The 23,086-nt window shown below is 46.0% G+C and overlaps 1 protein-coding gene; it reads right to left on the bottom strand.

Annotated features, from left to right (window-relative positions):
- Erich1 (glutamate-rich 1) overlaps positions 1-23,086 on the bottom strand; it is a gene marked incomplete at its 5' end in the record, with an annotated part of 52,793,804 nt that overhangs the window by 10,119,303 nt on the left and 42,651,415 nt on the right.

Below are 23,086 nucleotides of genomic sequence, written 5' to 3'. Positions count from 1 at the left end.
GCCTTGAAGATAATGGACTGAACCTCTGAACCTGTAAGCCAGCCCTAATTAAATGTTGTCCTTAGAAGAGTTGCCTTGGTCATGGTGTCTGCTCACAGCAGTAAAACCCTAACTATGACAGAAGCACACAGGTGTTTTTTAAAATTAAGTTATTCCAAAGCAGGTACTGTGGCATGGGTCCATCATGTGAGATAGGCAGCTTACAAGGACTACACAGTGACTTCAACAGTCACTAGACGACTTAGGGAAACCCTGTTTCGAAACGTGAGGCTGTTGTTCAGTGACTGAGTGCTTGCTAAGCATACCCAAGCCTTTAAGTCCAATCCCAGTACCACACACACAAACTCCCCACCTTACACAGTTATCAGGAAGCCATTTTTGTCTAAGACGTATTTTCACATTTGCAAAGATATTTTCTTTCAGATATGTCAAGTATCTGGATGCACAGGAAATACCTGTGGGAGAGGGGAGAGGGATTGAAGAGTATAGAGAAAGATATATAGTTTTCTCTCTATTTTTTAAAGTGGGAAACCAAGAAGGCCAACCAAGCAAAGTGTGTGCCAATTACCCATCCTAGGATCTAATGCTTCACAAAGCACCAGTTTCTGTGTGTATTATCTCATTTGATATGGAGATATGATTATACTATTGCATACACAACCATATCATGGTCAGGAAGAAACTCAACTGGTCCCTGCCACCCAACTAAAATCCAAGTTTAAGCCAACATCTTGAGATGCTAAATGCGTTGGTCCTTCCTCCATGACTATCTGTGCTGCCATCTAGGCTGACTTCAAGAGCATGTATTTCCTGCTTAAATATATTATAAAATGATCTTTAACAATACAATCTAGATGGGGCAGGAGCTGAAAGCCTGAAGGATTTAAATGCAAATTGCATGCTAGTGTCAATCTCGCTTGCCAGAGCGAATTCTCACCAGACAGGGCTGGTGACAGGACCTGATCTCTCCTTCCCTTTGTAGTCAGTCTCTGCATGTTGCAGAAAAGGACTTGACAGACAGAAAAAGGGGGATTGGGCACCAGTCTGCACCTTTGCAAAAGCTTTAGAAGAACAATACAGGGAGAGTGGAGATTTAGGCTGGCCTTTGGCAGACCCTACCCTGTCTGCAGTGAAGGTCTAATCTCAGGCAAGCCCTGTGGCTCCTCTGAGCTTTGCTCAACTATAACATTGAGTGTTATTTTACTTATCTTAAAAGTGAATTGCAAGGCTGGGTCCTTGGCCTAGTGACAAAGCACTTGCCTAGAATGTATGAGGCTGAGTTTCCCTTCCTGCTACTAAAAAAAGCAGGGGGTGATGGTGGTGGTGGTGGTGGTGGTGGTGGTGGTGGTGGTGGTGGTGGTGGTGTAGTGCCTAAGAGTGTGTTAGGTCTGAAGGATCAAGCTCCCATTCTAGAACCCTAATGATCTCTAGATTTATGGGCTCAATAAGAATTAATTCACACACAGGCTGTCTGAGTCTAGCACATTGCAGCACCCAGGGACCTAAGGTGAAGCGTCAGGACTCAGCTTTGTCACCTAGACACAACGAGTATGAATTTTCCCATCTGTAGGAAAGGAGTGATGATCTGACCCTCCCTGGAGATGGTGTGAGGAAGTATGATGGGTGGGATGGTATCTCGGATGGGGGTTGGGCAACGGGGAAGGGAATTACTGCTTCCAGGAGACTGGGTTTCTTCACAGTTCCCACCGAAGCCTATTCTAGGCTAGCCTCCCTTTGGTTAGCTCCACCTTCCCTGGGGGATGCTCGAAAAAGCCTCTGGGCATGTGGCAAGGGACCTCTGATTCAACATCAGGAGTAGGAAGAGACTCCAACCCCCTCAAAGAGCTGCTAAACAGTTGGTTTTCTAGTCCCTGGCAAGGGCCCAAGGAGCATCGGCTCTGCTGGGCACTTGTAGATTGTGTGGCTAGAGACAGACCGCTATGCAGACAGGAAAACCTGAGTACCAGTTTGGTTCAATAGACATAGACCCTACATGAGCTACCCATAGGACTATAGCAGTTAAGAATCGAACGTCCCAATGAACAAGCTGGAAGGCAAAGGCCAGCAGGACAATCCCTGGCTGCCCATATAACACTTATCCCAGGACTGCAGAACAGAGAGACAGGCCCTACAAGTACAGATGGCCTTGAACTAAATCATCATCCCATAGGCCTACTCTATTTCCCTACACTAAACTTCTGAATGACCCCTGCTAGCTCAGACCCCTTACACACTCCATTCAGCGAAAAGGGCATCAGTGGCTGGATCCTTCCAAAATAAACCATAAACAGTGATGTAATTCTCATCCAAAGGCTACCACTGAAGCCTCCTGCCTTCCCACCCTGGTAAGGAGGCAGTCGGGTGCCCAGCCCCACACAGCGTACTCAGATCCTGCCTGGCCATGCAGCCCACTCCAGCGCAGGGAAAGCAGGGGCAGTGACTCTCACCCGCAGAGGAGGGGTTTGTTACCAACACCCAGTGTGTTCATAGATATAACTTTCTTAGTTCAGATCAGAGGCAGGGTCACGTTCTAAGACACAGCAGGCTGCACGGTGAAAACACACTTTGTAACAACACTTGCATAGTCAAGCACATGTTGGGAGGGGCTAAAATCTTCCAGAGGTCTCTGCCCCACACCAAATCCAGTTCCTTTAAATAGGAACTCCGTGATACAATTAAAATGGCTTTGGTAGCGTGAACAGATTTCCAAACAGTCTATGGTTAAAGTAGGTATTTCTGTCATAGGCTAAGAGCTCCCCTAGCTGTGCCTCCCCTGTCTCCCTCCTCCATGTTGGGTCCCTGTGACTGTCATGGTACCACATGGGGAGGGTACCACATGGTACCACAGGACTTCAGAGGCACATCCATTTTCCTATCCTCCCCTACAACTGCCAGTATCCTGGTCATGATGTGCACCAGCTTCCCCGCTGCTCATGGGGGCATCTGTCTGAGTCTCAGAGACATGTCAGAGGCAGGGCAGAGGCAGGTAGCTGATAAGCAGGACGTTTGTTCCTTTGTAGTGGAGAGGGACTGTCACGTAGCCACAGCACAAAGCATCAGCCAGCAAGTCTTCTGAATCTTCCTAGCCTTCAGCCAGATTCGGCACAATGTCAAGTCTAATGGGGAAAAAAGTTCAGGGGAAGGAAGACAAAGCAATTTTTGCTAGAGGTTTGAAATTGCCCCAGCTTCTGAGAGCCACCGTGACTGTGGGTGCCCTTTCTGCTGCCTGTCCTTACACCCCACCTGCTTACTCGCTTTCTCTCTCATTATGATCATAGAGTCACGTGCTCGCCATTACTACAATTTAACGATACAGGAAGAAGAGCCGTCTCGAGGTCATCACGACCTTCTGGCTTCCCTGACTATCCAGAAATGATGTCTGGTTCAGCAGGGCCACCGCTGAGCTGTTGAGTACCAGTTCATCTGCCCAGTGTTTGTTTAAATCATAGGGCGGGGTGTGTCCCCCACCCCCGCCTCTGCTAAGTCAGTTCTCCTCAGGAGGGAACAACCCTTTATGTCTTTGTTTGCTTTGCCATCTTCAGACTGTACAGAAGTGTGTCCCCAGACTCCCACCCTCCATTTGCCTAAATGTACCCAGCAAAGGCACGCAGGTTACACAAGGACAGAGAAGCTAGTGAACCATCAACATGCTGGAGACATTTCAGAGACCCCAGAAACCTCCCCTATGAAAGCCCAAAGACCTGAAAGTTATCTTCTTCACTCATCCAATGACAAATCACGTTGTGACTCCATGAGGAAGACTCATTTTCAAGAGCTCTGCTTGATTAATAAGTATGTACAGTAGAGAGTGCCTCTAGGTATCCAGGGTGTGTCAGCCTCAGAGGCAGCATAGCAGATCTGTAACTAAGATTCAGCATCCCTTCAAGTGAAGTAAGTAAGTTGGGACAAGAACTCATCTTGGGGTATCATTGTCTCAGTGGATCTGGGTGGGCTGTGAAAGAAGAGCTATCTGTGGGCTATTCTGGACAAGAGCGGCCTGTCCTTGAGGTGACTTCAAAGGTGGCTTGAAGGAGGTGGCTTGAGGGCGGTAAAGATGGAAAGGGTCAGGGAGTCTGATGGTGACAATGAGGTCACCAGAAGAAAGTCTTCTGCCTAGCTGCAGGTCTAGAGGCTGCACCTCAGTGTCCCTGGGGTCATCCAAACTCCTAGTGCCATCCACCTTTGAGGAGGCCTGATGAAGTTTGCAGCTGCCCTGGGCATTAGCTGACTATGCTCTGAGCCACAATCCCTGCCTCCGTTACTTGGTCTCTGTATGGAATACTCTGTGATTAATTGATTTTCTGTCACTCTTTTAGTACAGAAAATTAATTTCAGAGCAACCTTGTTTTTGCAGGGTATGAATCCTGCACACACGGAGCGATTTGGTTCCTCCATTATTCATGAGAGGAAATAGTGACAGAGTGTGCAACAGAGACTGCCCCAAGGCCACAAAGTGATAGTCTGTGTCACTGATACAAGTGTATTCCACCAGCACCTCTAAATAATTCACATCGACAACTCAATTTGGGCCTGCACGAAGCTCAGGATGTGGGCCTGGGAGGCATGGCTGTAAGATTCGGGAGATTCTCAGTGGCAGGGAGTCCAGAAGCCACAGGGCTTACAGGATGACATCTCCTCGTGCCTGATGCTGTGGCCCTTGTGTCTGGGAAACCTGCTGATGAAGGTCACACTTAATCAGGAGAGAGCTAGAAACACAGTGTGAGACCACAGCAGGAGAACAAGGCCAAAGCTGGCTCCAAAGAGTCAAGGCTCAGGGTCAACTCCCATCCGGCTCCTTTCCCTCCCCAGATCTTAAGTTCACCTTGCTTTGCTTGTTTTACCCTTAGCAGTCAGTCCTGTTCGTCTAGTGTGTTTAAGGGATGCTGATTTCAGGGTGAATGATATGGCTCAGGATGCAAGGGGCTTTCCTCGAAGAAGGGCAACCTGAGTTCTCTCCCAGAATTTACATGGAGGAGGAAGGAGAGAAGCAAGCCCATGTGAATACTTCAGGGAGCACAATGCATGTACACACACACACACACACACATACACACACAGACACACACAGACACAGACACACACACAGAGACATACACACACAGACACACACACACAGAGACACACACAGACACACACAGAGACATACACACACAGAGACACACACAGACACACACAGACACACACACAGACACACACACACACACATAGACATACACACACAGAGACACACACAGAGACATACACACACAGAGACACACACAGACACAGACACACACACACAGAGACATACACACACAGAGACACACACAGACACAGACACACACACACAGAGACATACACACACAGACACATACACATACACACAAACACACACACACAGACACACACACAGACACACAAACACACACACACACAGAGACATACACACACACAGGGAGAGAGACATACACACAGACAGACACACACACACAGACAGACACACAGACACACACACACACACACAGACACACACACAAAGACATACACACAGACACACACACACACACAAAGACATACACACACATATATACACAGACACACACACACAGACACACACACAAAGACATACACACAGACACACACACACACACAAAGACATACACACACATATATACACAGACACACACACAGACACATACACGCACAGACACACACAGAGAGATATACACACACATACACACACATATATACACAGACACACACACAGACATATACACACACATACACACACAGACACACACAGAGAGATATACACACACATACACACACATATATACACAGACACACACACAGACATACACACACAGACACACACAGAGAGATATACACACACATAAACACACAGACACATACACATAGACATACACACACATACACACACAGAGATACACACAAACACAGACACAGAAACACACAGACATACACACACACACAGACACACAGACACACAGACACACACACACACACACACACAGGTTCTACCAATATCTCAATAAGCTTGAAAGAGGACCCTGAGCGTGAGCTAGTATCACAGCCCTACAGACACTTTGATTTAGCCCAGGAAGAAACTGGTGGAGGACCCAGATACCAGATAACTCAGGCCTGGACTCCTGTCCCAGGAACTGAGATTATAAATGGGCATGAGGGGGTTGGGGATTTAGCTCAGTGGTAGAGCACTTGCCTAGCAAGTGCAAGGCCCTGGGTTCGGTCCCCAGCTCCAAAAAAAAAAAAAAAAAAAAAAAAAGATTCACTTGCATAAATGGGCATGAGGTTAAGCCATGGTAACTTGTTAGACAGCAATAGAAAGCCAATATATTATTCAATCAAATCGTGGTGCCTACCCCATTTCCAGTGTTTGCAATGCTACAGCCTACCTATCACAGTGTGCCAAGTACTGCTCCTTAGTAAGATGCTCGACTAAGTGTTCCCCAAAGGACTCTTCAACAAGCAGTGCTTGGGGCTGGAGCAGAAGGAAAGACTTTGTGGGTTTCTACCATCATCATGGAGCTGAAGGTCACACAGAGAGCCATGGCTGAAACTGGACTCAAGTTCTGGCCTTTGTGTGCCAAGAGGAGAGAGCTTCCCTCTATTTCATACACATACCCCATCCTGGCCAAGGAAAAGGGTTGTTTAAAACTAAAGCCCCTGTGGCTTTACTCTTGCTTAGGACTATTGATCCCCCAAAAAACAAGAAAGGAAAGTGGAGTGGTTGAAATATGGGTGCCAACATGACTTCCCTTCCTGGTGTGGCTTGAATGTGGGTATAAAGGCTTCATTCCCACAGCGGAAGCACAGGGTGGTGCTATGGGCTCTTAAGAGGCAGTGTCTAGGGAGAAGTCCAAGATTGTTGGGGACTTGCCCCAAAGGACCCTGTGGGGACCCAGTTTTCTTTATTCCCCCACTTTCCTCTGCTCACGATATTCATGATATGACCAATCCTTCTGCCAACCCAGCCCTCCGCTCGTCAGAGTCCACACCCACAAGGCCATCGTCTTGAATTTGAACCTCAACGCTAGACACTAAACAAACCCCTCTCGTTATAAGCTAAATGCCAGGTATTTTGTTGCAGAAATGTAAAGCTCGCTAATATATAGCCTCCTCGTCCTCCTCCCAATTGTCTGTTTCCCAAATCAATCCTCCAGTTTAACACTGGGAAGGGCAGGGCAGTGAAAAGTCAGGCCTGTTCTAGGATCCAAGTCTCACTCCATTCCAGGGCTCCCTGCCGAGTCCAAGCAGCTGAGTACAACCAGCTTTCCTGCCCTCCCTTGACCCAAGGAGGCTGATATCCAGCCAAACCACTCATCAACAGACTGGCTGTCATTTGTCATTCATGATGTCAGATCAAATCCAAGCAGCAATTAGAAAAGCAGATTGCGACATTGTGCCCTTTATTACTGGTGTTTCTGTGAGACACGAGCAACAAGAAGTCCCCAGAGAGGAGCCGTGAAAGAGAAATGAAAAGGATCAGAAAAGAAACAAGAAACGTACTTTTTCCCTTGCTGCGATCTTCACAGCACAGCCATTTTGTAATGGGCACCGTATGAGCAGCCACGCACAAGCCCGGTAACCTCTTTCCAAATGGTAATAAATCCCCCTGGACCCTGACACACTTGTAATTTACAACTTGGCTAAAATGAACATTATTTCAAGCTAAGTGTATTCTCAGAGGTGTCGGAGACTGTAGCAGCATTCCTGCTGACAGAGGGGTTTCTTTTTAAATGTCATGCATTCAGTTTCATTACTTCCAAATAATTGCCCGGAAAGATCGGGTGCTGGACAGGAGGCCCACTTTACATCACCCTGAGTCAGTTTCATCATCATTGAGGGGGCCCACTGGGAGCTGGTTTCAGCCTGGGGAGGGCTGAGCTCTCAATACCCACTTTTCTGCTGTCCTCCTGGCTGTGCAGGAATGGTACCCTCATCACTGCATGGGCAAGCTGTGGATTAGACGGAACATAATCTAGAGATAGAAACATGATCTATCACCACTGCTGCCCCCACATGGTATTCTTTTTATCCATTGCATTATACTAACCCTGTATGTCTCTCTTGTTGGCCGGTGCTTACTGAAGGACAAGATGTCATTAGCTGGGTTCAAGAGGAGACTTCCATCCTGGCCTTTACAGTGTAATTTCAGAAAGCATCCATTCTTTTTTTTTTTTCTTTTTTTCGGAGCTGGGGGACCAAACCCAGGGCCTTGTGCTTGCTAGGCAAGCGCTCTATCACTGAGCTAAATCCCCAACCCCGAAAGCATCCATTCTTATCGAATGGTTTTGACTTTAGAGATCTGCTTTTGGTCATGTTGGTCTGCAACAAATCACCACAGCATGTAATAGTTTACTTGTTTTGTGAATTGGTATTCATGGTTGTTCTTTCCAGTGTGACCGTTGGGACCACTTGGGGCTGTGGTCATCTTGGTGACTAGACTGGACTACAGGGTCCTTTTAAGCTAATACACAGATCTGGTGCCTGAGGGTAGAAGAGAGGAGGGCTGGACTCAGCTGAGTAAGGTAGAAGCTTGGGCCTTTCCCTCAGGTAGATCATGCATTCATGTGACTTCTCCATATGGTCTCTTCATGTGGAGAGTTCTACAAAGTAGTTAGATTTCCAACCTGGCACCTGAAAACTCAAAAAATCATGTGGAGGTAAAAGCCACCAGGTCTAGTACAGGGTCACAGTTTGTCACATTCTACTGGCCATACTGAGCCATACAGACAGTTTAGATTCCACGCCAGCGTGAAGAGGTACAGATTATTCAGGCGAGTTTGGAAAACTAACTTTCTATCAAAAAGATGAGAAGAACAGAACAAGAAGCCATACACCCTCTGGAAAATGTCTCTAAATGATGACCACCAATTCTAATCCTTTGTTAAGAATGAGGACAGACTCTGCTCTCTAAACCATATACCTAGATATGTACTGTACACCAAGATATATGCTGCAGCTCTGAGCTGAACAATCTGTCCCAAGCAAGCAGATGACAAGTTCTACAAGTCTAGGGTGCCATTGCATAAAAGTCTTCCTCTCTCCCTGCAGCTTCAGCTATAGCAGGTTCAAAACTCCATGGACCTCATAAGGCTTCTGAGGAGTTAAGGACTTGAATGTTTGCCATTAGTTCATCAACAGAACGATACCCTCCCATGCCCCCCAGCTCAGATCAGGTCCTAAACATGAATCTAGACCTTAAATTCATCAGAGGTCTTGGATTCTTTAGGCTAGGACCAAGCCACAGCCAGAGATTTGAGGAGTCTCTCCTGATGATTTTGGGTTTAGCACCCCACATTAAAGATTCTGATTGCACTTGGATTTTTTTCAAGTTTTATTCTTTTGAATATTTTAAACTTATTCTTAAACTTTTCATATATTTATACTATACTTGATCTTAACCAAAAGGCAGAGAAGCGATTTCATATATTTAATACAACATATTTTGATCATATCCATCTTTCATTATGTCCCTCTAACTCTCCCCAGTGTCCTTCATCCCATTCCCTTACCAATTTATATTTATACAGTATATTTTGATCATATCCATCTTTCATTATGTCCCTCTAACTCTCCCCAGTGTTCTTCATCCCATTCCCGTCCCAATTTCACATCCTCTCTTTTTTGTTATTAATAACTGCCTGAGTCTGATGAGCTGCACTTTGGTTTTGAGCACCATGATGGCACCCACATCTTAACATTATCCTTATAACCAAAATATTGATCTCTCTCTCTCTCTCTCTCTCTCTCTCTCTCTCTCTCTCTCTCTCTCTGTTTTGCACTTTAGCCTGAGTTCCTATTCAAGGAATCTACCTACAATTTCAAAATAGGAAGCCAGCCATTCTAGAAGCTAGAGTTCCCTGAGAGGCCCATCTCTTCAAGAACACCTTGCTTTGGAGTCCTTCTCTACATGTTCTGTCTCCCATCAGGACTCTGTCATTTGTAGCCATGATGAATGGCTACCCATGTCATCAAGAGAGTAGGAGATGCAGCTAAACTAGTGTGTAGCAAATTCAGCCAATCCAGCCGCATTTCTTCCCATGTCCCAAGGGTCCCATGGGTGCATCTAATTAACTCCTAACCATCTTTTTCTACTTGCCACAGGGAATCTGACAGTATTCCAAGATACAACCCTTTGGGGGTTCCTCCATCATCCCCTGTTCCTCCTTTGACTGCACACCATTGGGAAGGGTAAAGCTGGAATCACATAGTAGTGGAAGCCTGCTCTTGCACGGTTATATAGTAAGCAACTCTCAAATGTAATGGAAGCAGGACTTGAGTGGAGCCTGTGCCATGCTTGATATAACCAGTTCCTTGGGAAACTCAGTCCACGGAGATCCAATCATCAACTACTATTCTTCAAATCATGACCTCAACTGTGGAAGCTTTTACCCTCCCTCCGGTTGCCTCAATATCCCAGGCAGATATTACATCTTTCCAATCATACTCACGAGTTTAAACTCACGAGTCTAATTCAGAACACTGAACGGCATTGGGGAATTATTTTCTTTAGATGGGATGGATGCTTTGTGATTACAAAGAATATCCTGAATTTTAAAAAAGATGAGAGCAAGTCATTCAAGGATGAAGTGCACTGGCACTGCGATTTGCTGTGTGTTGTCCACATGAGAAAGAAGGCAAGGAAAAGATAGAAGCTGAGAGTGATTGAGGAGAGAGGGAAGGAGGAGGAGAAGGGACAAAGAGCACATGGGAAGAACACTTGTGAATAAAATAATTAGTGGAACTAGGAGATGATTAGATGAATATTTGTTGTTCTAGTTGTCTAGCGTTTCTCTATACCTTAGAATTCCTGTTTGCATTTAGATCTTAAGTGTGCTTCTCAGGCTGTGGGTCACAACCCCGATATCCTGCACGTCAAATGTTTGTTTATATTAAGTTTCACAACAGTAGCAAGATTACAGTGATGAAGTATGAAAGAAGTAAATATGTATGGTTGGGGGTTACTTCATCATGAGGAACTATATTAAAGGGTCACAGGATTAGGAAGCTTGAAAGCCAATACACAAAAGGGTCTGTGTTGAAGCTCTACTCTGAGAAAACCATTAGAAAGGAGTGGATCCTTTAGAAAACTCATCCTAGTGGAAGGAGGTCAAGTCACTGGGGCGTGTCCTCCTCCCGGTGTTACTTGGCTGCTCTGTAGTAACCAGGCTTCCTCTAAACTCCCACCATCGAGTTCTGCTCACCACAGGCCCAAGAGCAACAGGGTCAAATGACTGACGGAGCCAGAAGAAATCTGTTCTTCCTCCAGTCTCTTGTTGTGGGTGTTTAGCTACAAGAAATGGCCACCGGCTAATCCAACAACCACAATTTACATAATAAAGAAAATCAAAGAAAAGAGCTAGCCTACTTTCCAATTCCCATTTAGTTTCCAGAGAAGTGATACATTTTTTTTCTCATAGTTATCATCAACACAGTGTGGTCTTGATGGCCTCTGGGGAAATTGGGACTGGGTCTGTCTACATATATTGATGGAGAAGGAAGCACCCTTTTGCCTAAATGTGTAATCTTATTTCTACCTGTGTTGTATTCACTTGCTTTCCTGTTCTTTGTGTATCACAAGCTGCAGCTTTGAGAGACTCTTCAGAATCAACTTTTCACACCTTTCTCTAAGAGACAAGGACCAGCTTCTTGCTCCATAGCAGCCCAGTTCTGTCCTTGTTACATTACCGTGGCTGTTATAAAATACTCCTACCAAAGGAAACTTAGGAGACAAAAGGTTTATTTTGGCTCATAATTTCAGGTTACAGTTCTTCATATTAGGGAAGTCAAGTCTGCAGGAACTTAAAACGAGTAACATCACATGTATTGTCGATGGCCAAGAAGAATGAACACATGCATGCTTCCTATGCAGTTCACTGTCCACTCTTAGACAGCCTAGAACCCACCTCAGTGAATGGTGCAGCTCACAGTGGACTGGGTGTCTCCATATCACTCAATGTAATCAAGATAAACATCTACAGACTTGCCTATAGGTTGATGTCGTCTACAGTGTGATGGCAAGGTGCTTGGTCATCCCAGTACATCAGTCATATAAAATATGACATTCAGTGACTTCTGTGTTAGTTGGTTGTGGACCTTCATCATTGATTATAGGGCAATAGAAAAGATTTTACTTCATATCATTTAGGAAGTCTCAAACTGTTCAGTATGCATTGCATTGAAAATCCAAGCCAACCGTCCAACTTGGTCATTTACTTGCCATGTGAGCTGGCATGAGTGCCCAGTTTTTCTGGTCTTTGGGATTGGAGGGGTTATCCTTCTAGATGAACATTGCACATTCTGTGAGTAAAGGCTACCGTATCAACGTCCACACTGACCTGACCAATCAGTAGAGTCAGGACAGCTAAGGAGTCAGTTTATTCTTCCCATCTGATTTTGGCACCGAGTTTGGGTATGTTATGTGGAAAGTGGTTCTGCATTAAAAATGTCTGAGAGCTAGTCACTATTGCAACTATTCCATTTAATTGCCATGGAAAATAACAGTCTTTGGTAGATGTGGGATGTGCTGTTTAAAAAACTGCTAGGATTCAAATAGCACTGGTTGAGAGTCGTTCCCAAGTTGAGAGCAGAAGGAAATCTATTGAATTGTTATGTCCAGGGAAGGTGTGTGTGTGTGTGTGTGTGTGTGTGATTGTGTGCATTCACACAATTCTTTTGCCATCTTATCAGTTGATTAATTGTATGGCAGGATTAAACGCAAAACTACACAAGACATCTCAGGCAGGGTAATCCATCACTTTATCACTACCACTACAGACAAGGACAGCCACAAACTCTAGGGAGGAACAAGCAAAGGAGAGATAAACTCAGTGCCTTGATCTTGGAGGTAGTGTTCTTCCTCAGGTGTTCATGGACTTCTGTGTTTGGATCTCAGAGAGAGCAAAAGGACCCTCTAGCAGAAATCTACGTTTATTCCAAATGAAGCTAAAGGCTAGCCCAATCATCTGGTACTGGAAATTTTAGCAAGCAGAGGCATCGGGAAGATGTTGACTAGGAAGAGAACTTCTTCCTTGACCTAGAATTGACCCCAAAGGTCACTGCATGTACAAGTGCTGCCTAACAATATCTCGGGCAAACATGGGTGCTGTACATGATGGGGTCCTGTATGACATCACCTACCACGTCATAGCCATCTTCACTTGAGTCAGTGCATGCTGACGCTCACATGCAAAATCCTAAATCACCTAAAATGTATGTCTTAGGAACATGTCCCAAACATTAAGTGGTACATGACTGTCCTTGTTTACCAAACAAGAGGCTCTCTGAATGGATTCAGTAGGAGAAGCAATGGACACAGCAGGGCCTCAGGGCTCCCACCGTATCCCGTCTGGGCCATGCTTAGCCTCCCTCGGGAATATCAAGCCCCTGGCTCTAGCAGCAGAGTCTGCAGTCTATCAACCGTGAGTGACATCAGTAGAGTACCACGTCCCAGTGCCCCGTGTCCTCTGCATAAATGCAATTTCCCCGAATGTCAGGGGGAAAGCATTACAGATAACACATTGTGTGTGTCTTTGACCCAGTAAGTGCTGAAATCACAGATCTCATTATTCTGACATGATAGAATTTTCTCTCTGTCTTCCTCCCTCTGCAGGCTGGCTGCTGTTGTTTTGGATACTGCAGATCTAATTGGTGAAGGTGCAAAGGCACTATAGAAAAACAAGCCTCACCTGCTTCATACTCCAAATAAAATATCCCGTCTCCCCAAGAAGGAAGAAGATGAATTATAAGATAGCCCATAACGGCATATTACATTAAAGATAATTTTAGCAGGAGCCTTAAAGAGTGGAAGAAGAATAGACAGCATTTGACCTTGAAAGCAATCCTCCCAGGAGAGATTTCACCCCCATCTTAGCTCGGGGCGGTCTGGTGGATAGGGAGGGGCAAGAGCCCAGAATAAACAGCAACTGACCTTGGATTGGAACTCTAGTTCTGCTACTTTCTGTGTAGCCAACCTCAAGATTCTGAGCTTCTTCTGTGTTTACCTTGCCCTCTATTGAAGCATGCATTAACCCTATGTGTCAGAATGTATATGAAGAAGGGAGACAAGGTGACTGGACTTTGACTACCTGGCAGTAACTGGTGCTGAAAATGTTCATTACAGTTAAAACGGTTTCCACTTCAGAGAGGTAGTCAATAGATCATTCATTCAATTAGCAAATGCCTGCTCTTGAAGACACAAAACATGGCCCACTAAAGAGTTGTTGAGTGAATTTCTTTTCATCCATCACTAGCTGCTTTGGACAAGTTGCTGAATGCCTCTGATATTGTCCTACAACCTGTAAAAGGCAGAGTTAGGTAGTATCAAGCCTATATCTGCCTTCTAGTTTTGAGTTTTCGCAACTTGAGAAGCCGATCTGGAAACACAGAGATGGTTAAGACAGAGTTCTGGCTCTCCTGAGGTGTAAGATTGGGCTAAAGAGATGTATTAGATCTCCCTGCAGAAAATGGCAGCACGTGAGGAGCAGTGGAGAAAACCATACCCCAGATGTTCAGACGTTCAAGTCTCATGTAACTGGGACAAGTGAGGCCCAGCCTGAGTCTTGGAAATGTAGGATCAAACTGACCTGGAGACACTGTCACTTTGACAAGTCATGCTGACAATACACAGTTTTAGCCAACATATTACAAATCCTTGGAGTACTAGTTAAAGTCAACACAAGTTCAAAGAAGCTGAGTCATAGAGTATGAGTGCCAGAGGTCGGAGACAGAGCCACACACTGTTGCTCCACCTTCCAGGGAAGCCTTGTAGTCGAGCATGGATCTCTGAGCCAAACAGCCACATTTTCAAGCTGGATCTGCTTGCAGGTGACTATCCCAACCTGGCCTGCTGTTTGGTCATGTTCTCTCAGAGAAAGGGGGGAAGGAAAAAGCAGCTAGACCCTCACTTGAGATTCCAGTCATTTTCCTAGCCATTTGTGAGTGGGACTCTGCCCTAAATGCACACAAATTTTTGGAACGTGGGACCTGCTAGGGTATATAGGATGGGGAAGGTTCATGAAGCTATCGGGAAGCCATTATCCATGCTGTATGAAGACTCTGTTAGTACGGTGCTTTGGGAGGTCCTTATACTTCTGCAAGTAGCCTCTCCTCCCATGCTTTGTGGGTGATCCCTGTGAGTTCATTGGTTCCCCAGGGCGAGGTTCCTGGAGTCACATTTCGGTTTGTTATCTGGAGCCTTATAAGGAAGGGGGAGCTGTGGTTTGCAAGTCCCCAGGGAATGGGTTCTCTCAACAATCCAGAAGGCTTGTATTTGTTTGGACCTGGAATATCCCAGGAATGTTGTGTTGAAGGCTCTATCCTTAATGAAATAGTGTTTAAAGGTGAGGGTTTAGGGTAATACGAAGGCTCTGGTCTCACCAATACTTGGACCTATTTCATGGGTTAACTTGATGGGCAATGGGTAGGTGATAAAACTTAGGATGTAGGAACTAGTTGAGAGACTGAGTCTTACAGGGTGTGATATTGAGGACACTTATTTTCTCTCTAGTTCTTTCCAACCCCCCCCTCTCTATCTATCTATCTCTCCCTCTCTCTCTCCCTCCCTCTGTCTCTCTCTTTCTCCCTCTGTCCCTCCCCACTTTCTTTCCCTCTCTCCCTCCCTCTCTATCTCCCTCTCTCCCTCCCCCCTCTCCCTCTCCCCCTCTCCCTCTCCCTCTCCCTCTCTCTCTCTCTCTCTCTCTCTCTCTCTCTCTCTCTCTCTGGAATCAAGTGGCCAAAAAGAACTCTAAACTGTGAATAAAAAATCTACCCAGCCCCCTCTCCCTTCCTTCCTTCCTTCTTCCCTCCCCTTCCCTCTTTCTTTAAGACAATGTCTTACCATGCAGTCCTTGTTGATCTGGATTGTGCAAGCCATGCTGGCCTCAAATTCATAGACGTTCACCTGCCTTTGCCCCTGGAAGGCGGGGATTAAAGGTGTATGCCACCACACCCAGCATTAATGTCTCCCTACTTTTTATCAGTGCCACACCCGAATTGCTAGTGAGAGCCTGTCCCTCTGACATCTACCAGGCTTCTCAATCATCACCTCATGGACTCTTTCTGAGGGATCTCTGCCCTCAAGGATCTCTTCCATGCCCAGATTCCTTCCATAAATCGTAGGAAGGTCCTCTCCCGGATTAACTGCTTGCTTGGACTTACAAATGTGCTGTACTGCTGAGATGGTACAAAAATAACAATTGCCAGTATAAAATGTAAATGGTAGCTATTAAAACACGATATACAGCTTTGTGCTTCACTTGTTTATTTTCATTTAAAGTCTGAAAATGAGTGTTTTCAAATGTCTTTAAAACATTACTTGACAACATAATCTCTCAGTGATTATATAATATTCCACTGGATTGATTTGACTAAAAATTGTGTAAAAATCTCCTACCACTGGACTCAAGCTTTCTCTAATTTTCAGAGATTATAAATAATGCAGCAATTAACATCTCTGTCCCAGGGTGACAGTCTCAGAAATGGAACATCTTGGTTAAAGTGTATAAGTGATTTGAGAATGTTGTTCTAATGCCCCCTCTCTATCTTTAAATGAAGTATGCTTTATTTACTTATTATTCCTAAATATTAGTGTCCTTTCATGAGGGTAAGTCTCATCTCCATCACTGTTCTAGATTGATATCTGTGGCTATGATAAAACACACTGACACAAGCCACTTTGGGGATTAAAGCATCTGTTTAGCTTCACTTCCAAGTCACAGTCTGTGATGGTTTGTATGTGCTCGGCCCAGGGAGTGGCACTATTGGAAGGTGTGGCCCTGTTGGAATAGGTGTGGCCTTGTTGAAGTAGGTGTGCCCCTGTGGGTGTGGGCTATAAGACCCTCATCCTAGTCTTCCACTAGCAGCCTTCAGATGAAGATCTAGAACTTTCAGCTCCTCCTGCACCATGCCTGCCTCAATGCTGTCATGCTCCCACCTTGAAGATAATAGACTGAACCTCTGAACCTGAAAGCCAGCCCCAATTAAATGTTTTCCTTTATAAGAATTGTCTTGGTCATGGTGTCTGTTCACAGCAGTAAACCCTAACTAAGACAACCCCTAAAACAAGGGCCAGTTATCCCTTAAGATATCTTGCTGCAGTGAATAGACACAGGGTGAGCAAACTAGTCAGGATCATTGAATCTCACACCCTTCCCCACTAGTGAGCCAGGGAAGTTCAGAGTCACCTAGAGTCCTCCCTGACATCTACCACAGTGGTCCAAAGCAATCTCACAGCATAACTTTCAGGAACTACCCAGCTAAGTGGGTGTTGATATCCTCACAGTTTAAAGAGGAGCTTCCTAATGGTTTGAGTTCCCCTCCCTTGTGATTAACTTCTCTGGGAGGCAGGGAGCAGGAAAAACAACTGAGATGCTTCAGCCGGATAGGATCCAAGCAACATCCAACCTGAATGTCCCCTCTCTTAAAATCCCCAATCTGAGGCTGGTCTTCTCTCATTTCTGAACCCCTCCAACTCCAGTCTAACCGCCATTGTATAGCAATGACACTAAGGGCTTTCATTTTAAACATTGTTGACAAATTACAGCCTCTTTTACCAACCCAACCACTAGCAGAAGTTGACAATGTTCACCAATGTAAGGGGCTTGGTGTTCCACGATGGCTGTGGAGACCGTTAAAGGAGTTTCCAATATTTCATCCCAGTCTTTTGCCTACTAAATTCAACCTAGGAAACAATCAGACATACAAGGACCATGCAGTCCTGTTCAGAGGGCTGTGGTAACCATGTTTCTCCAAGATGAGGCCTGAGTGGGCTTGAAGAAGCGCGAGGCATTCCACTATGCATGCTAATTCAGATGAACTAAAACAAAAAAGAAGCAGACCTTATCAACTGCTTTTTCTATTAATTGGCTGACTTAAAAGATGCTCAGAATTACCAGTAACCAGAGGCAAGTCAATGGTTTTCTGGCCTGGGAGGTCCCCTGCTAGCCTGGTATCCCAGTAGAGTGTGTTGCACGCGGTGTACTACCCAGCTGAGTGGGTGCTTGGGAATGAGCTGAGGTTCTTTGAATCCCCCACTTCTCCTGTAAAGATCGTTACTGAGGATCAAACCCAGCACCTCACATGATATTGTGTGCTGCACTATTGGGCTGGCCCCCAAACTCCTCCGGTGTTTTAAATCTCCCCTTGCGCATTTTTAATCTCCAGTTGCGGGCACCACCTGGCATCCCCATGTGCTGTGAGACTGTAGAGAGACCTGGAAAGCTCTCTTCTCTGGCTTGCCCTAGCTAAGTGGAGGTCAGGGTTGAAGAGCTTCTAAGCTTTTGAAGGAAACGGGCTTTAAGGGTATCCCACATCCTGGGTGTGGCGTAGGGGTTGAGGACCCGGTGCTTGGTCTCCCTAGAACTCCAAAGTCTTGCTGAAAACAGAAGACTGGGAGAGATCTTTTTCCACTTGTAGGCTGCTTTGTACTTCAGTAAGCCAGAGGGGACTGAGGGATGCAAATGCAATGGCAGCCCTTATTCCCATGGGCAGAGCTGGCAGAGGAAAGGAAGAAAAGCTTCGCGTTAATTAATAACAGCTTCAGCCCCTAGGAAGGCGCAATCAAAACATCTCAAGCTTGAGGCATTTCAGGTGAATGCTGGGGCTCCTCCATTTTGCAGCCTTTGTCCCAATTCCATTTAGCTGTGTAGAGAATGAGTGATGTGCTCTGGGTAGCAATTTTACTTCAATTTCCTCAAAGTCCAAGCCCCCAGGGACTTCCGATCTTCCTGCCAACTCTCTCAGCCCCCTAGTCATCTTGAGAGTCACACTGGGGACATTACTGCGTGTGTTTCTTTCTCCCATCTTCCTACCTTTCATTCCACGGCTCCCCCCTACCCACTCCCCCACCAGGAGCACCCGTAACATGTTCATTAATGAATGCATTTAATCAAGTTTATGAAGTCTCTTTATTATCAGTAACCCTAATCGCTCTTAATTGCTGCATCATTAGTTCAGCCATGCTCAGATATAGCAGTTAGGCGGAGCGCGGTGCACGACAACGCCAGGAAAAAATGTCTCGGTGCATGAAAGCCTAGGAGGAAGGGATTGCCAAAAGGAGAGGCAAGGGAGGGAGAGAGGAGAGGGAAGAAGCTGGAGCTGTGCGGAGCGGCCTGCTGCTGGGCAGAGAGGGGGAAGAGAGACCATTAAGAGGTTCGACCAGGTGTAAAGATTCTGGTGAGACACTTTTGCATATTTTGAAACTTTGGGGAGCTCTGCCATCAGCAGCACAAGCAAATGTTCTGCCTGACGAAAGCCGAAAGCCGGTGTGTTATGTTAATACCGAGCACCTGCCACCCTCGGGGATCTCCAACCCTCTACAAGTTCTGTGATTGTGTTTGAAGCCAAAGGCTTGGTGGCTGTGAGGCTGAAGGATGCACCTTGTCATCGGGAAAGCAGCGAGCGGTGTCCTGCTGCTGGTCTTTGCCCGAGGCATTAACTCCTCTGCCTGGTGCCCGTTCTTGAAGGCTGTGCATAGCTGAGAAGACCCACTGAGATTTGCCTCAGGTCGGAAGTGGAGAGGGCCAGCAGCTTGCTTTGGTGTTGAATGAACCTCCTCAGGAGACCAGAGATCTGATTCCAGGGTTCAAATCCAAGCTAACACACCATCTGCCTCAGTTTCTTACCCATAAAGTGTGTTTGATAACACGACTTGGAAAGGTCACTTTAACGGCGGCATGTGAGAGTAGGTGTGTGGAAAGGACCAACCGCAAGCCTTGGGCTGCTCCAGAGTGATGGTGTGAGAGAAATTCCAGCCTACGTACCAGTGGGTCTCTATGGGTCCCTTGTTCTTGTATCTCCCACTGCTGCCTGTCTCCGTCTCGTGATGTCTAGACTCTTCTGGAACTTAACTTCACATGCAGAAAGCCTCAATCCTGGAAGCTCAGAATTTTACAAGCCTCCAGTTTCTGGGAGTTTTTCTGAGGCCCGCATCTCCTCGAAAATACAAAAACCAGCCTTTCTTCCACCATATACTGGAAATCTCCTATCTGTGCATGTGGTATTCACTGGAAAACATGTTTTAAACACCCGCTATGTGCCAAGCACTAGGGAGCAACATAGATACCATTTTTTAAGGTATTTATGGCTTAGGGATAAACCTAAGCCACTTAGATATAACAATATCCCAACTCCACTTTCTACCAGAATGTTAGCTATTCCATAGAGAAATGCTGTCTGTACTAGCTAACAAGCCAACAGAGAGGGCACCTGCAGAGTTGTCACCAGTAAGTCTGTGGCCACTTGTGGCCAGGCTGGGGACAGCTAAATGACACACACCTAGACTCAGCTTTGCATTTTGCAGATCCTGTATAAAATGGAAGAATGCTTTTCCTTGCTCAACAATTATTCAGAATTTCAAGGCAGTGACAATAGACGGTGATTAGCACAGGACACTAGGATGCTTGGGGCCCTGTGCACATTCGGCTGTCCCTCCTAATGCCTGTGAAGCATCTTGAAAGGTCAGAAATCCTGCTCGACTGCTTATTTCCAGGACCCAGCACAGTAACATACAGGAGAGGTTCTAACTAAATGAAGAGGCACTTAGGTTACCGTTCTCTGCTTTGATGACCTGATCAAGACTCTGGGCCAGAGTTTAAGGAGCTTCTGTAGCTATTAACTCACCTCCATTCCCGAGTGCACAATACCTTTGGTGTTTCTGCGTCTGCAGGGCCCTATTGAAGCCTCTCTATGAAAAATAGTCCCTTCTTGGGTAGTTCCCAGGTACTACTTGTAGGCTCATCCTTAGAGCTTTATCTTTGACAGAAAACATCAGGCATTCTTTTTTTTTTTTTTTTCTTCTTTTTTTCGGAGCTGGGGACCGAACCCAGGGCCTTGCGCTTCCTAGGCAAGCGCTCTACCACTGAGCTAAATCCCCAACCTCTAACATCAGGCATTCTTGAGCCATAAGATCAACAAGCTGCAACCTGTCTTAGGGTTACTACCACTGTGAGGAGGGACCGTCACCATGGCAACTTCTAAACGAAAGCATTTAATTGGTTGCCTGAGGAAGTGGAAATTTAAGGGTTCTTTGGAAAGTTAGTTGTGTTGGATGGTGTTTTGGTGGGGCAAACACATGGCGTGTTTTCCTGAAGTGGACACAAATGAAAGGCTAAAGGCAGACTCATGAAAGAATGTTTCACTGAAGCAGACACAGAAGAAAGGTTGTTCTGTTAAAGCAAGCACGTGAAAGGACACCCCATGAAGTATTCTTTGCTAACAACATGCATGCATTCGTCCATCTTACGTTGCACAGTTGAGCTGCATTTGTTGGGATTCCAGAGAGAGAAATGTACCAGAAATCTTCTGGTGGCGTGTCACTTCCAGGGACTCGGGATGATTGGCAGAGTGATGTCATCTGAGGTAGAAACATGTGCTGAGGCAAGACCCATGGAGGATGCATGGTGTTTGGAGGGAGCATAAAAAGAACCCGACAGACAGTGATGGAGACTGAGCTTGGCTTCCTTGTAGAGATAGCTGTGCAACGCTTGTTCTTGTGTCTTTGCTGATCTTCACTAGAAGAGGCACAGCCAAGAACTTCTCCTGGTGTTCCTCCAGGTCTCTCCTGCTGACTTGTGCAGAGGCTGAGGCCTGGCTGTCTCTGATAGGTGGTGCCACTGCTGTTGATTCATGTTTGCTATTCTGAGTCTACCAAACCGGACGGCTGATATATCCGTGAAGTGTTTGCGAGTAGATCAAGCTGCCACTGCTAGCCTGGGAACTGAACTGCTGATTTCCAGACGGCACAGACAGGAGTTGCTCTAAAAAGAACCATTTCTAAACAAGTCCATTTCCCCCATATCCTTCCTTTTCCACTACCTCTGGTGGGTAGTGGGTGACAAGGTAGGTAAAAGAGTTTAAGAACCATCGTTAAATAGGCATTGAAAAGAATTAAAGTTGCAGCCCGCTTACAATTTCAGAGTGTTGGTCCTTAACCATCATGGCAGGGAGCATGGTGGCAGACAGGCAGACACCCTGATACACAGGCAGCGGACAAAGAAGGAGGTAGGGGCTGGGCCTGGCATGGGCTTTTTGAAAGCTCAAAGCCCACCTCCAGTGAGATACCTCCTCCAACAAGGCCACACCTCCTAATCCTTCCCAAACAGTTCCACTAACAGAAGACCAAGCATTCAAACAGATGAGCTTAAGGGAACCATCCTCATTCAAACCATCATGCATCCTCATTCAAACCTTTCCTGCCCCATCCACATGACCACGCCTCTTTCCTAAGTGCTGATGCTTCTATACATTGATTGACACAGCCAGCATGCCCTTCCTGGGGGCAGGGGAAGGGTCCCATAACTGCAGGCTACCTGCTGGCTGAACCTAGTTCTAAAGGCCATCTGAGTCACAGCACTGATTTCCTTTTCTTTAATGGGTACCAGCTCTGCTCTGGCCTCTAGATACTGCTTGCCTGAGACAATATGGCCAACATGTGCAAGAAATTTATCTTTGTCAAAGCACCATGGGATCTTTCACTGTATAAGAACCAACACAGAACGGACCCATGCTAAGCATTCATGCTCCTCACTCCCTTGTCAGGGCTCTATTAAGCTCCTTCTTGTGTCTTGTCTTTGAATGCTAGAAAATTGGGTCTAGATTCGAGAGTCTTTGCTGAAGGGCCCTGAACCACAAAGATGACTTCAGTGTCAAAAGAGCTCAGAGCGGAGGCAGCAAGTGAGCAGGACAGTCAAATACAAGTGAGAACCATGTGGTTGGATTAGTTTGTCCCCTTTGCTGTGATAAATTCCATGATCAAAAGCAACTTGGGGAGAAAAGGGTTTGTTTGGCTTACTGTTTTCCGAACACTGAGGGCTAGAATCCAAGTAGGGGCAGGGGCAGGGACCATAGAGGAACACTGATTATTTACTGGCTTGTTCACCATGGCTTGCTCGACTTGCTTTCTGATAATGCCCACCTACATTGGGCTGAGCCTTCCCACACTAGCCACAGATGAGGAAAAGGCCTCACAGACTTGCACCATGGGCCAATTCAATGGAGGATGTTCTTCGGCTGAGGTTTGCCTCATCCCAGGTGACTCTAGTTTGGGTCAAGTTGACAAAAACTA

This window comes from Rattus norvegicus, chromosome 16 (assembly GCF_021556685.1).
Source record: "Rattus norvegicus strain SHRSP/BbbUtx chromosome 16, alternate assembly SHRSP_T2T, whole genome shotgun sequence".
NCBI lineage: Eukaryota > Metazoa > Chordata > Mammalia > Rodentia > Muridae > Rattus > Rattus norvegicus.
Note: the sequence above shows the minus strand (reverse complement) of the source record. Positions and strands in the feature narration are given on the sequence as shown.